The sequence below is a fragment of the Nerophis ophidion genome, linkage group LG07, assembly GCF_033978795.1.
Source record: "Nerophis ophidion isolate RoL-2023_Sa linkage group LG07, RoL_Noph_v1.0, whole genome shotgun sequence".
NCBI lineage: Eukaryota > Metazoa > Chordata > Actinopteri > Syngnathiformes > Syngnathidae > Nerophis > Nerophis ophidion.
Window position 1 is genome coordinate 45,116,980 of NC_084617.1, and position 13,987 is coordinate 45,130,966.

The following is a 13,987-nucleotide window of genomic DNA, read 5'->3' on the forward strand; positions in this document are numbered from 1 at the left end:
ATAAAAATACGCTACAAGTACTTTCACCAGCCATATGCACCTAAACCTGCTAGAATAGATACTTGTATACTTTATTCATCTCTGATGATGTGGAATGAGTAAAGACCATCACAGCTGGAGCTACGTGCAATCAAGCAATACATTCCAAGCACTTAGTGGACTCTATGTCTCATTTACAGTATGTGGATCCCTTGCCCAAATTGGTCAAAATCCTACCCAACAATATGATCATGTCATCTTTACAGAAGCCACCTTTTCTGTCAGAACGACTATTTTGGTTGACGGCGGTGTGCTGGCGCCCATCTTTTCTGGCTCATGTCCCAAATAGCATTCATCTAATGAAAACCTGGCTGGCTGTCTCATCAAGGATCATTGCCAAAGGTTCCTCTACCCCGCATCAAAGTCACTCTGCTTTAATGTAGCTTTTATCAATGGCCAAATGAAAGCAAATGACTTCACTTAAAATTTGAAAGGATCCACAAGACTGGAAGATGAAGCGAGGACCGATAATTCTTTGGGGAACCTATTATTGTAACCAGCAGTGTCAGAATGTTTATTATGCATCCGTATTTAACTGAAAGCAGTAAATGCAGATTGTGTTCCTAACTAATTTTTCTAACAATTCATGTCTACACTAACGGGCTACAATGTTAGGTGTACTTATTTAACATGATTCACAGAGACAACTGTAGCAACATCGTCAGACCTTGTCCACCGGTGTCAATCCAAACTTAGTGTCATGTTTGTAAAGACATGATTATTGTCCATTTGGGGACCAGTTCTCGATATTACTATATTTGCCCTCGCATGAAAAATTACCGTACTTCCTGTGGTTTATATAAAGGTGCGGTTAATCTATGGATTTTTATTGGTTAACGACTGAATTATGGAATATATTAAGCAAAGAAATCCAACATTGTACTAAAACGATCCAGTTGAAAAAACAGCAAGAAAAATCCTGATAAACATATTGAAACCTTTTAAAAAAGGAGAAAATCCTATTCATCTTGTAAGGATGAAAAAAACAATCAATGACTTCTGTTTTGTCTGATCAGCCATTTTGCTGCCTTCTTACAGGCATTGTTTGGAAACAGTTAAGGGATTTAAATAAACATTTACTAAGTATTTATATGTAAATATCTTATTTCCCGACATATGCTAGGGTTATATATATATATATATATATATATATATATATATATATATATATATATATATATATAAAGTTAAAAAAAACTCTCTCTCTGCCACAAAAATCAAAACACTCACACATTCACCACTCTCATGTGCGCTCTATTGCGGCGGCCATGCAGAAACAATGTCCACCTATTAAAAGTACCAGGCACTCCAATGCTATCTGGGTGCTTTATATGTTATTAGTTACACACATTGAACCATACAGAAACAGAATATACATCATAATATTGTTTTTTGTGTGTGTTTTATTTTTGTATTTTTATTTTGTATATATTTTTTCTTTTTACTATTATTTTTTTTATTTTTGGGGGTGGGTGGGGAGAGTGTCTGTTCCCATTACCTGTATTTGTTTCCCTATCACATGAACAAATAAACGTTTGAAAAAAAAATAATAATAATACAAATCAACACTAATCGATTTAATTGATTAACCGTTGCAGTGCTACAGTACTGTGAACACATCTGTTTGATCCAGGGTTCCCCAAACCTTTTGACTTGTGGGACGCATTGGGCTAAAAAAATTGAGCTGTGTATATATATATATATATATATATATATATATATATATATATATATATATATATATATATATATATATATATATACACACAGCTCAATATATATATATATATATATATATATATATATATAGCACTATGATGTCACGTTATCGATGGGAAAATGCATTTTTAGACAATATTATTTGCCTGAGCGACTAGGAGACACTAAAAGTAACAAATGGTAGAAATGGATTAGAAAGGACAGATTAAAAAAATATATATATTTTTAATTTTATTTTTTAACTTTTGACTTCCCGCGGCCCGGATATTGGACGTTGCCGGGTCGGGTCCGGCTCGCAGGCCGTATTTTGGGGGCCCCTGGTTTGATCAAAACTTGTTTTTCTCTTGTGTAGATGAAGCAGAAACAACCTGTAACAACTCCGAATGACATTCTGCCACGTAGCTTACACCTACTTTCATTTCCGGTCTTCGCCACTAAGCCTCATAGGTAATGTACAGGTAAAACTCAAATCAATCAATCAATCAATCAATGTTTACTTATATAGCCCTAAATCACTAGTGTCTCAAAGGGCTGCACAAACCACAACACAAACCACTACGACATCCTCGCTAGGCCCACATAAGGGCAAGGAAAACTCACACCCAGTGGGACGTCGGTGACAATGATGACTTTGAGAACCTTGGAGAGGAGGAAAGCAATGGATGTCGAGCGGGTCTAACATGATACTGTGAAAGTTCAATCCATAATGGATTCAACACAGTCGCAAGAGTCCAGTCCAAAGCGGGTCCAACACAGCAGCGAGAGTCCCGTTCACAGCGGAGCCAGCAGGAAAACATCCCAAGCAGAGGCGGATCAGCAGCGCAGAGATGTCCCCAGCCGATACACCGGCGAGCAGTACATGGCCACCGGATCGGACCGGACCCCCTCCACAAGGGAGAGTGGGACATAGGAGAAAAAGAAAAGAAACGGCAGATCAACTGGTCTAAAATGGGAGTCTATTTAAAGGCCAGAGTATACAGATGAGTTTTAAGGTGAGACTTAAATGCTTCTACTGAGGTGGCATCTCAAACTTTTACCGGGAGGGCATTCCAGATTACTGGAGCCCGAAATGAAAACGCTCTATAGCCCGCAGACTTTTTTTGGGCTTTGGGAATCACTAATAAGCCGGATTCCTTTTTAACGCAGATTTCTTGCCGGGACATATGGTACAATACAATCGGCAAGAGAGGATGGAGCTAGACCGTGTAGTATTTTATACGTAAGTAGTAAAACCTTAAAGTCACATCTTAAGTGCACAGGAAGTCAGTGCAGGTGAGCCAGTACAGGCGTAATGTGATCAAACTTTCTTGTTCTTGTCAAAAGTCTAGCAGCCGCATTTTGTACCAACTGTAATCTTTTAATGCTAGACATGGGGAGACCCGAAAATAATACGTTACAGTAGTCGAGGCGAGACGTAACAAACGCATGGATAATGATCTCAGCGTCTTTAGTGGACAGAATGGAGCGAATTTTAGCGATATTACGGAGATGAAAGAAGGCCGTTTTAGTAACGCTTTTAATGTGTGACTCAAAGGAGAGAGTTGGGTCGAAGATAATACCCAGATTCTTTACCGAGTCGCCTTGTTTATTTGTTTGGTTGTCAAATGTTAGAGTTGTATTATTAAATAGAGGTCGGTGTCTAGCAGGACCGATAATCAGCATTTCCGTTTTTTTGGCGTTGAGTTGCAAAAAGTTAGCGGACATCCATTGTTTAATTTCATTAAGACACGCCTCCAGCTGACTACAATCCGGCGTGTTGGTCAGCTTTAGGGGCATGTAGAGTTGGGTGTCATCAGCATAACAGTGAAAGCTAACACCGTATTTGCGTATGATGTCACCTAGCGGCAGCATGTAGATGCTGAAGAGTGCAGGGCCAAGGACCGAACCCTGGGGAACTCCACACGTTACCTTAACGTAGTCCGAGGTCACATTGTTATGGGAGACACACTGCATCCTATCAGTAAGATAAGAGTTAAACCAAGACAGGGCTAAGTCTGACATACCAATTCGTGTTTTGATATGTTCTAATAAAATATTGTGATCGATGGTATCGAAAGCAGCGCTAAGATCAAGGAGCAGCAACATAGATGACGAATCAGAATCCATCATTAGCAATAGATCATTAGTCATTTTTGCGATGGCTGTCTCCGTGGAGTGATTTGCCCTGAAACCGGATTGAAAGGTTTCACATAGATTGTTAGACGCTAAGTGTTCATTTAACTGCTCCGCAACAATTTTTTCGAGGATTTTTGAAATAAAGGGAAGGTGAGACAGCGGTCGGTAGTTTACCATGACGTTAGGTCTTTTAAGAAGAGGAAGAATAACCACTTTTTTGAATGCTAGGGGAACAGTGCCCGAGGAAAGTGATAAGTTTATAATATTTAGCACTGATGGACCTAATAATACAAAGAGCTCCTTGATCAGTTTCCCAGGAAGTGGGTCAAGTAAACATGTTGTTTGTTTTATTCCATTTACACGTTGTAACAATTCCTCTAATGTTATTTCCTCAAAACGAGGGAAACTATTTTGGAGGGCAGTATCCGCCGTATATACAATCGTGTCAGTGTTAATAGAACCCCGTTGTAGCTGGGACGCATTGTCTTTAATCTCCTTTCTAATAACTTCAATTTTCTTACTAAAGAATTGCATAAAGTCATCAGCTGAGTGGGTGGAGCTACTGGAAGGAGTCCCTTGTTGGGTTAGCGATGCTACCGTACTAAACAAAAATTTAGGATCGTTTTTATTACGGTGGATGAGATTTGAGTAATATTTAACTTTAGCTAAGGTAAGCATGCGTTTATAAGTTATTAAACTATCACTCCATGCTTGATGGTGCACCTCAAGTTTAGTCGTGCGCCATTTGCGTTCCAGCTTTCTACATAATAATTTCTGAGCTCTAGTTTCTTCTGTAAACCACGGGGTTCGCTTTTTTGGAGCCTTTTTTAACTTTAGCGGTGCTATGTTATCAATGGTTTCGCGCAGGGCGACGTTAAAGTTGTTAGTGAGGTTATCAATAGAGCCCACATACTTTGGGAATGGTGCCATTACCGAGGGCAGTAGGTCAGCAAGAGTTGTCGTTGTGGCCGTATTAATGTTGCGGCTGCTATAGCAGTTATTATTATTATTAGTTTGACGAACATGCGTTTGAACCTCAAATTTTATAAGGTAATGATCGGACAATACTTTAGTATACGGGAGTATCGTAACTTTGGAAACGGCGATACCCTTGACAAGCACTAGGTCTATCGTATTACTGTTGCGATGCGTGGGTTCATTTATTATTTGTGTGAGACCACAGCTATCAATTATAGTCTGGAGCGCTACGCACGGTGGGTCCGATGGGGTATTCATATGGATATTAAAGTCCCCCATTATGATTATATTATCGGCGTGTGTCATTAGATCAGCAACGAACTCTGAGAATTCATTGATAAAGTCGGAATAGGGCCTTGGGGGGCGGTAGATAACAGCCAGGTGTAGAGGCAGCGGTGTGACAGACCTCATAGAAAGCACCTCAAACGATTTATATTTATTATTTATATTAGGACTAAGGTTAAAGTTTTCGTTGTATATTAGTGCGACCCCCCCTCCCCTTTTAAGAGGACGGGAAATATGCGCATGTGTAAAGTTAGGAGGACATGCCTCATTTAGCGCAAAAAAGTTGTTTGTTTTAAGCCAGGTTTCGCTGAGACCGATGACGTTAAGATTGTTGTCTCTGATGATATCATTAACTAACAATGTTTTGGGAGACAATGATCTTATGTTTAAAAAACCTATATTATAGGTAGTGGGCTGTTTTAGGGAATTTTTGATCAAATTATCCGTAGTAGCAATATTAATAATGTTGTGTTTATTATGCCCAGTGCATTTAGTATAATTACGACCATATCTAGGAATTGATACGACGGGAATTTTCCGATTGTTTGTTTGTTGCTTTGATAAACTGCACGCATCATAGTTAGCCACCTCAGTAGAACACATGTCCAACTCTGAAACAATCAAAGCAGAAAAAAACTTGTTCTAATTTAACTGACTCCTTACCCACACCAGTAGTCTCGCATCTTCCATGTAAATCCGGCTTCAGGATGGAGGGAAGTGGTGTTCTGTGGGGATTAGCCTTCTGCTTTGTTTTTAGCCCCGCTCGGCATCCGCGTTTCCGATCACACCGCTGGCGTCTGCTCCGTAGACGGCCCCCGCTGGTACTATACTCCGCTGCTTCACGGGCCGCTGGATGTAGCCGCCGAAGTATTCCCGTGCCAGTTAGCAGGTCTAGCAAGCACGCGTCTATCAGTCCAAAACGGCCCGATATGTCCACATCCAGAAGTGTCTGGCGGTCGTACGTGATCATGGAGTGACCACGATGTGAGCCAGCCATAAAGTTTGTAGAATTGTCCGGTATTTCTGCCAAATGTTCCATATAAACAATCTAAATATCATGCAAAGGTTTATCCATACCAGCAAATGAATTTACAAGATGAAACCGATACATGCAAATCAAGATATGTCAACATTGCATTTCAAACTAAGGGCTGTGAATCTTTGTGCACCACATAATTCAATACTAGTTTTGGGGGTAATGATTCGATTCGGAATCGATTCTCGATTTTTTAAATAACATTGGCTGTCAGTTTTATAATTAACTACATTTTCTCCATACAATAGATAAAAAAAGCTCTGATAAATTTTTATATCACTTAAAAGAAAACTGGATTCGCTGAATAATTTGCTTCCCAAACATTTAATAAAGTCAAGTACCCCACAATTCTCTTTTCTAAAGTAAAACTGTGCAGCAGATATGATCATCTTCATCAACAATATGATTTGCTAGTCTGAGTGTCTAGGAGGACAGACTTAAAAACATCAAATAAAAAACTAAAAAATTATTTTTTTAAATCGCCCTGCGATGAGGTGGTGACTTGTCCGAGGTGTACCCCGCCTTACGCCCGATTGTAGCTGAGATAGGCACCAGCGCCCCCTGCGACTCAAAGGGACTAAGCAGTAGAAAATGGATGGATGGATTAATAATCGTTGCAATAGAAGAATCACAATTAAATCGAAAATCGATTGTTCTTTTGACACCCCTAATAGGTACTAATGTACTATATTCATCCTTCTGAATGGATTTTCCCGTTCCTGCCAAAGATGAATTACAGATGTACAATTACATATATTGAAAAGGCATGAACACTGTGTGCTACCCAACTCTTTGCCTCGAGATCAAGCTAATTTTAGGAACTCTGCAGTGTTTCGTAATAGGGGACAGGACTTAACTCCAATTAATCTTGACCCTGTTCTTGCACTCTCAGTACCCTGTATCTCTCACCCCCATCTCACCCCTCTCTCTCAGCCAGCCTCTCATCACTTGTTCATGGCGTCAGAGCAGATGGAGGCAGAGTCACAGCTCCCTTCAAAGAGACCATGACTTGATATTTTTAGGCGAAGACTTTGAAATGTCGCTCCGCTGAGAATAAATCCTGCCCAGACACGAATGCCGTGTTAGGCGTAGAGTGCAAGAGGTAAACCTTCCCCTCGTGGGGTTAAGGCTGAACTTTGACTGTACAGAAATCGTACAGGCTGTCGCCGCCAACACCTTCACTGCCCCCTTGCTGTCCTCTGGATGCGTGTCAACGCAGCGCGCAGAGTGGGCATGGGCACATGCCAGGGTATTCTGGGAAATGCTCCAAAGAACATATTTGTTGAATAGGGAAGAGAGCGGAAATGGTGTGGCGTCTACAAGGGGGCTGGGCATGGTTAAAAACGTCGGGTGAAGGAAGGGTGACACATGAGGTGGTGAGTTTAGTCACTAGGTGAAACTGAGGTTGAGAGAGGGAGGGTGGAGTCGTCACTCGGGAGACGTGGATACTGTCCCCACTGATTAGTATGAGTTACCACACTGGTGTCTGGAACTTAGAAGAATGGCTGCAAAGATCTTTAACCTTGGAGGTTGACGGGATAAGTAGATGTGCGGATAGTGCCAAGGAAGATTTGTAAGAGCCACTCTGACTGGATTTATTTATATTAGAGTAAAACGTCAGGCTCGAAAAACAAAATTTTTGAGATGGGCCGTAAAGCAGCACATAGCAGAAAGTTTGTGACGATGTACCTTTTTTTTTTTTTAGAGCTGCACTCAAACTGATTTGAGGACAGCAACAATTCAATTTGAATATTGGTGACTATTCAATTGAATATTGTTTAATTATTATCAGTACGATCTGTCTTTTGTAAGTGGGATCAGAGGATGTTGTTGTGGCTTGTGCAGCCCTTTGAGACATTTGTGATTAAGGGCTTTATAAGTAAACATTGATTGATTGATTGATTTTTCAGACTACAAGGCGCACTTAAAATCTTTTAATTTTCTCAAAATTCGACAGTGCGCCTAATAACCCAATCCACATAATGTACGTATTAATTCTGGTCGTGTTTATTTCCTGTCAGCGCTCATGTTTGGTTTCCATTTCCTGCATGACTCCTCTGAGCGCTCGTTTCCCACACCTGTCTCTTATTGGCAGCCCGACACACCTTGTTGCCAATCAGGCTGCTATTTAAGTCTGCCTCGCCTGTTCCTCAGTGCTCGAGGATTGTTACTATCTTTTGGAACTCTACATGCATGACTGGTTCTCCTTATTTGTGAGTATTAAAAGACTCTTACCTGCACATCGATCTCCTGGTTCCTGCATCTTGGGGTCACAACTACTGCAGCCATGCGAGTTCCCGATAACCTCGAAACAAATTGATTTGGTACATGGTGTAATGATAAGTGTGACCAGTCACACATAAGAGATACGTGTAGACTGCAGGTTGACGCCTGTTCAATAAATTACACTAGCAAGTACAGGTAATCAAGCAAGCCAAAAACGTTGATGTTTCATTGAGAATATAGAACATTAAACAGCGGTTAAAACTGTGTCAAAATGTTTTAGTATGACTTCGGTAAGCAACGACTTCGCTAAGCTATGAATTAGCACCGCTTAAAGGATTGTTGGCGCATTGTGGCAACAGAACCTATTTTATCTCGCCAAAAATGGAAGGGTCGTTTTGCCATAATATGGGCAAGAAATGCATTGGCACTCTGGAATGATCCGGTGGGCAAACAATTGCATGTTGCAAGAAGTTTTTATGAATGAAAAACTAACGCCATTTAAAACAAAACAAGAAAAAACATCCTCATTAAGGATAGATACCTTTTACACTTTAACCGATATGGTACCTATTACCGGTACTTTGGAATGGATAGGGAACTCCATGGTTCCAGTTTATGTACGTTTGTGTGTGTTAATAAATATTAATTGTTTTTAATATTAGCATCTTATTTTGTATTTGAACATTCAAAAATTAGCTGATTATCATAAGTTTGTACTTTTACATTTATTTTACTGAAAGTGCATTGCAAATATAATATAATAATAATAATTAATAATATCAATAATAATAATGACCAATAATTAACTATTTTCGGCGGACCATGAGCGCACCGTAGAACCACCTCCGTTTCGTATTTCTTCGAGCTAACATTCTGTGCCATGAGAGCACAGCTTGTATGTTCAATGTGCACAATTGAATATCTTAGTTGCTCAAACAATAATGTGGTTATATAAGTTTGGATTGAGGTATGTCATTTCTATCAACCCTATTTTAAATGGTAATATTAACCGTAGAGAGTTTTTCATTAATACTGTTTATCGTTACATCTCTAGTCAGAGCTGTTTGAGTCTGCAACTGGACATGACGTCACACGCAACCCAGGGACCCTAACATGGCACAATTAGTTTTTACGTAAATCGGTACCTGCAGGACATGTGGCATTTGGTTAGTGCCAAAACAGTAGCGGATTCAGTGACCATTTAGTGCCATTCATCCTTTTCGGGTTCATTTATCTCCAAATTCGCCCTCAAGTCATTAATCTGCTCAAAGATGGAATTGCTGAATAGGAACATAATATATATTTTTTTCTGACCGACATACGTCCATTGTCGACACGATCAGGGAAGAGTCCCACTTGCCATCGTTTGACAGCATGAAGACCATTTGTGCATAACTGTGCCAGTTTGGATGCACATTCCAGACATGCTAAATATAGAACAGCTTTAAGCTTGATAAAACACATTGCAGGTGCTGTTTGCTGTTCATGTATATATATATATATATATATATATATATATATAAGGCAACAGTCTGTCCAGCTAAACAGCTAAATAGATAATCTTAATAATAAATCATCAAAATCATAATGAATAATTAAAATCTTTTAAACGCGATTAATCTCAGATATGTATAGTTTTTTACCACTAAGTGTACCCTAGACGGATAGTAAAATGTAATATTGAGCCTGCTAATCATTCTGTAATTGAGGACTCGACCAGAACATGTTATAAATAATTTACACAATATTTCAACCAGCCAGAAAAAATAATTGGGCCCTCTGTTAGAATAAAATTGGCAATAAAAACTAAAAAAAGGTCAGACTTTGTTTGTTTTCTTCTGGAAGCTACAATACATTTTAGTATTTTGTTAGCTGTGGCGGCTAATAGGAAGCCTGTACTTTGAGGAGAAACCTTAAACGTAGTTAAACCTGAAATACAGCGTAGCACATTTATTTGAAGCTGGAAAAGTGTGTGATTGGTTTGAGTAAGTGCCTTGTCATATTTTAAAGTCGGATTGACTGATCCCAATAACAAAAAGTCTCCTTTGGACGTCCTGCCGACTGTTTTTTATTTCTGTTATGTCATCTTACTAACTAAATGAGTCACAGTAACAATGTAAATATTATATTATCACTGCAACTTAACCGTAATCTGAACACGGAAGTGAAGCACCACCCACCTCTGAACGATAAACGCAGCAGGCGTTTGCTGCAGAGATGTTGCCTCTTCTCACGCCAAGAAATAGTATCTTCCTGTCGGTAGAACAACTTGCCGTGACTTGAAACCTGATAATTCCATAAGATTGATTGTCTTTTGTCCATTTATGCTCGCTTGTGGCTCATCAGTAGTAAGTGAACTGCAGCCAAGTTGCCCCGCTACGGCACGGCCCGAGGGTCAAAAAGGAAGTGTTTGCGTTAAACACCCGTTAAAGAAAATTAGTGCCACTATTAAAATGTATTGTTAACGCGTTGACAGCCCTAATGTGGATTCGTTTTTTTTTTTAAAACAATGGTATTACGGTCTAAACACTGGCAGTTTAAGATGTATATATATATATATATATATATATATACATCTTAAACTCCCTCAATCATCAGGAGATGATTGAGGGAACCCCTCATGAAACAGTTCTGTAGAGATGAAGTAGTCTTGTGATTTTTTTCCCACACCTACATATTGCGCTCTACCACGGTATCGAGCACTATTCTCTGGATAATCCAATCAAGACATATATAGAGATATATATATATTAGGGCTGTGAATCTTTGGCTGTCCCACAATTCGATTCTTGGGGTCACGATTCGATAATATATAGATTTTTTCGATTCGATTCGATTCTCGATTCAAAAACGATATTTTTCCGATTCAGAACGATTCTGAATTCATTCGATACATAGGATTTCAGCAGGATCTACCCCAGTCTGCTGACATGCTAGCAACGTAGTAGATTTAAAAAAAAAACTTTTATAATTGTAAAAGACAATGTTTTATCAACTGATTGCAATAATGTAAATTTGTTTTAACTATTAAACAATCCAAAAATATTACTTATTTTATCTTTGTGAAAACATTGGACACAGTGTGTTGTCAAGCTTTTGAGATGCGATGCAAGTTTAAGCCACTGTGACACTATTGTTCTTTTTTTATTTTTATAAATGTCTAATGATAATGTCAATGAGGGATTTTTAATCACTGCTATGCTGAAATTATAAGTAATTATGATACTGTTGTTGATAATATTAATTTTTGTTTTACTACTTTTGGCTTGTTCCGTGTCGTGTTTGTGTCTTTATTGCAGTTCTGAGTGTTGCTGGGTCAGGTTTGGTTTTGGAATTGTATTGCATTGCTATGGTATTGCTATGTAATGTTTTTTTGGATTGATTAAAAAAAAAAATATATATATATACATATATATGTATATATATATATCTATCTTTTTTTTTTTTAAATCGATTTTTGAAAAATGAGAACCGATTCTGAATCGCACAACGTATTCGAATCGAATTTTTCCAACATCCCTAATATATATATATATAAAACTGTTAATATATATATATATAAATATATATATATATATATATATATATATATATATATATATATATATATATATATATATATATATATATATATATATATATATATATATATTAAACTGTCAATGTTTAGACTGTAATAACATTGTTTTCTTTAAAAAACAAATTCACTTAAAGGCATGGTTTCATTTTTACCCAGAGTTAATACTACAATTTGTTAAAGAGTTATTAAGGCAACAGTTATCAGGAACTTTGGATGCCCTTTTAGACCACCTGGCATATATGTATTAAGCCCAGCCGACTCTAATATAGTCCAAATACAGTTAATCTACAAATGTCAATGCCTCATAAACAGCACTGTGTGTCATTCACAGTATGTGGATGTAGTATAATTTTTCTGTACAAGTGTTTGAGTTCTATGTTCTACAGGGCAGACCTGTGACATGCCATAGTCTGGTGTCAGGGGTTTTATAGAGCCAGTGATATTTCACACAGCTCTTGGAAAATGAGCAACCTTGGAACCAAAACATGTCACCTTTGAAAGAAGGGGGCTTTGATACATCATTCGTAACCAAGACGGTAAAAAAGTTCATTTCCATGTGACAAATTCATTTGTGCACAACATTTTGTGGCGCTTTGTCTGAGGGGTAGAGCGCCTGACCTGCAATTGAGTGACAGAGTTTTTGGTCCACTCAGAAATCCAGATAAATATATGGTTTGCCCTGTTGCTACTGACGCTGTACTGCTGATCATTTCCTCACTTTGGGACAACGGCGGAACCTCTAAACCAGGGGTTACCAAAGTGTGGCACAATGGCCATTTGAGGCCTATAGCTATGTTTTTAACCGCATAATCACTAGCATTCTAATACTAGCTAGCAAGCTTGTTTGCTAATCCTGCAGGTATACACTTTGGCGTCAAATATTTTGTTACTTGACAAATAATACCTGTTAGCATGCTAATGTTAGGATGCTAGCTTTTAAAAAATAATAATCATGTACGTATCAGAAATATTTTGCCACGTGATGCATGCTAACATTAGCAGGCTTACATTTTAAACACATTTTCCAAGTACACACCTCAGACTAATATTCTTGGTACAGTTAACAATTTAGCATGCTAACATTAACATGCTAGATTTTTTTATTACAGGCATGACAGAGCATTGTTGTTACATTGTGACATTGCTGGTTTTACGAACGGAGGAGCATGTTCGGCAGTGCACACAAACGGAGTACTTACTAGCAGACAGTGTGAAGACAGAAAAAGGAGAATGAACGCATTTTGGCCTAAAAACAAAAGATAAAGGTGAAGTTGTAACAGTGAAACGCCTTCAAGAAGAGGTGTTTTAAGCCATCGCTAGCTAGTTAGCGGCTAATGTCCATCCGCAATCGGCAGTGTTTTAGCTTCTTCTAAATGACTAACTCTTGCCTCCACGGTGACTAATAAAGTGAGTTTCTTACAAGTAACATTCCTGAAGGACGAGGAATAGCTAAACATGCTTTACTACACACCGTAGGAGGATACAATAGCTCACCGTTTTCACAATGTATACAAATACCATGGGTGGATCTACAGCTGACATCCACTGTAATGATACAAAGTACAAGAGTGTATCTAGTTAATACTACAATAATTACATCAATATTTTTTATCGTCACAAATTGTTTTTTTCTTTAATTCATATTGTATTCAAAAACTCAGGAAATACGTCCCTGGACACATGAGAACTTAAATTATCACCAAAGTATGATCATGTAACTACTTGGTATCGGATCGATAAATAAATTTGTGGTATTATCCAAAACTAATGTAAAGTATCCAAACAACAGAAGAATACGTGATTATTACATTTTACCAAAAGTGTAGATAGAACATGTTAAAAGAGAAATAAGCAAATATTAACAGTAAATTAACAAGTAGATTAATAATTCATTTTTACTGTTTGTCCCTCATAATGTTGACACAATAATATAATAATAAATGGCACAATATGTTACTTCATATGTCAGCAGACTAACTAGGTGCCTTTGTTTGTTTACTTACTACTAA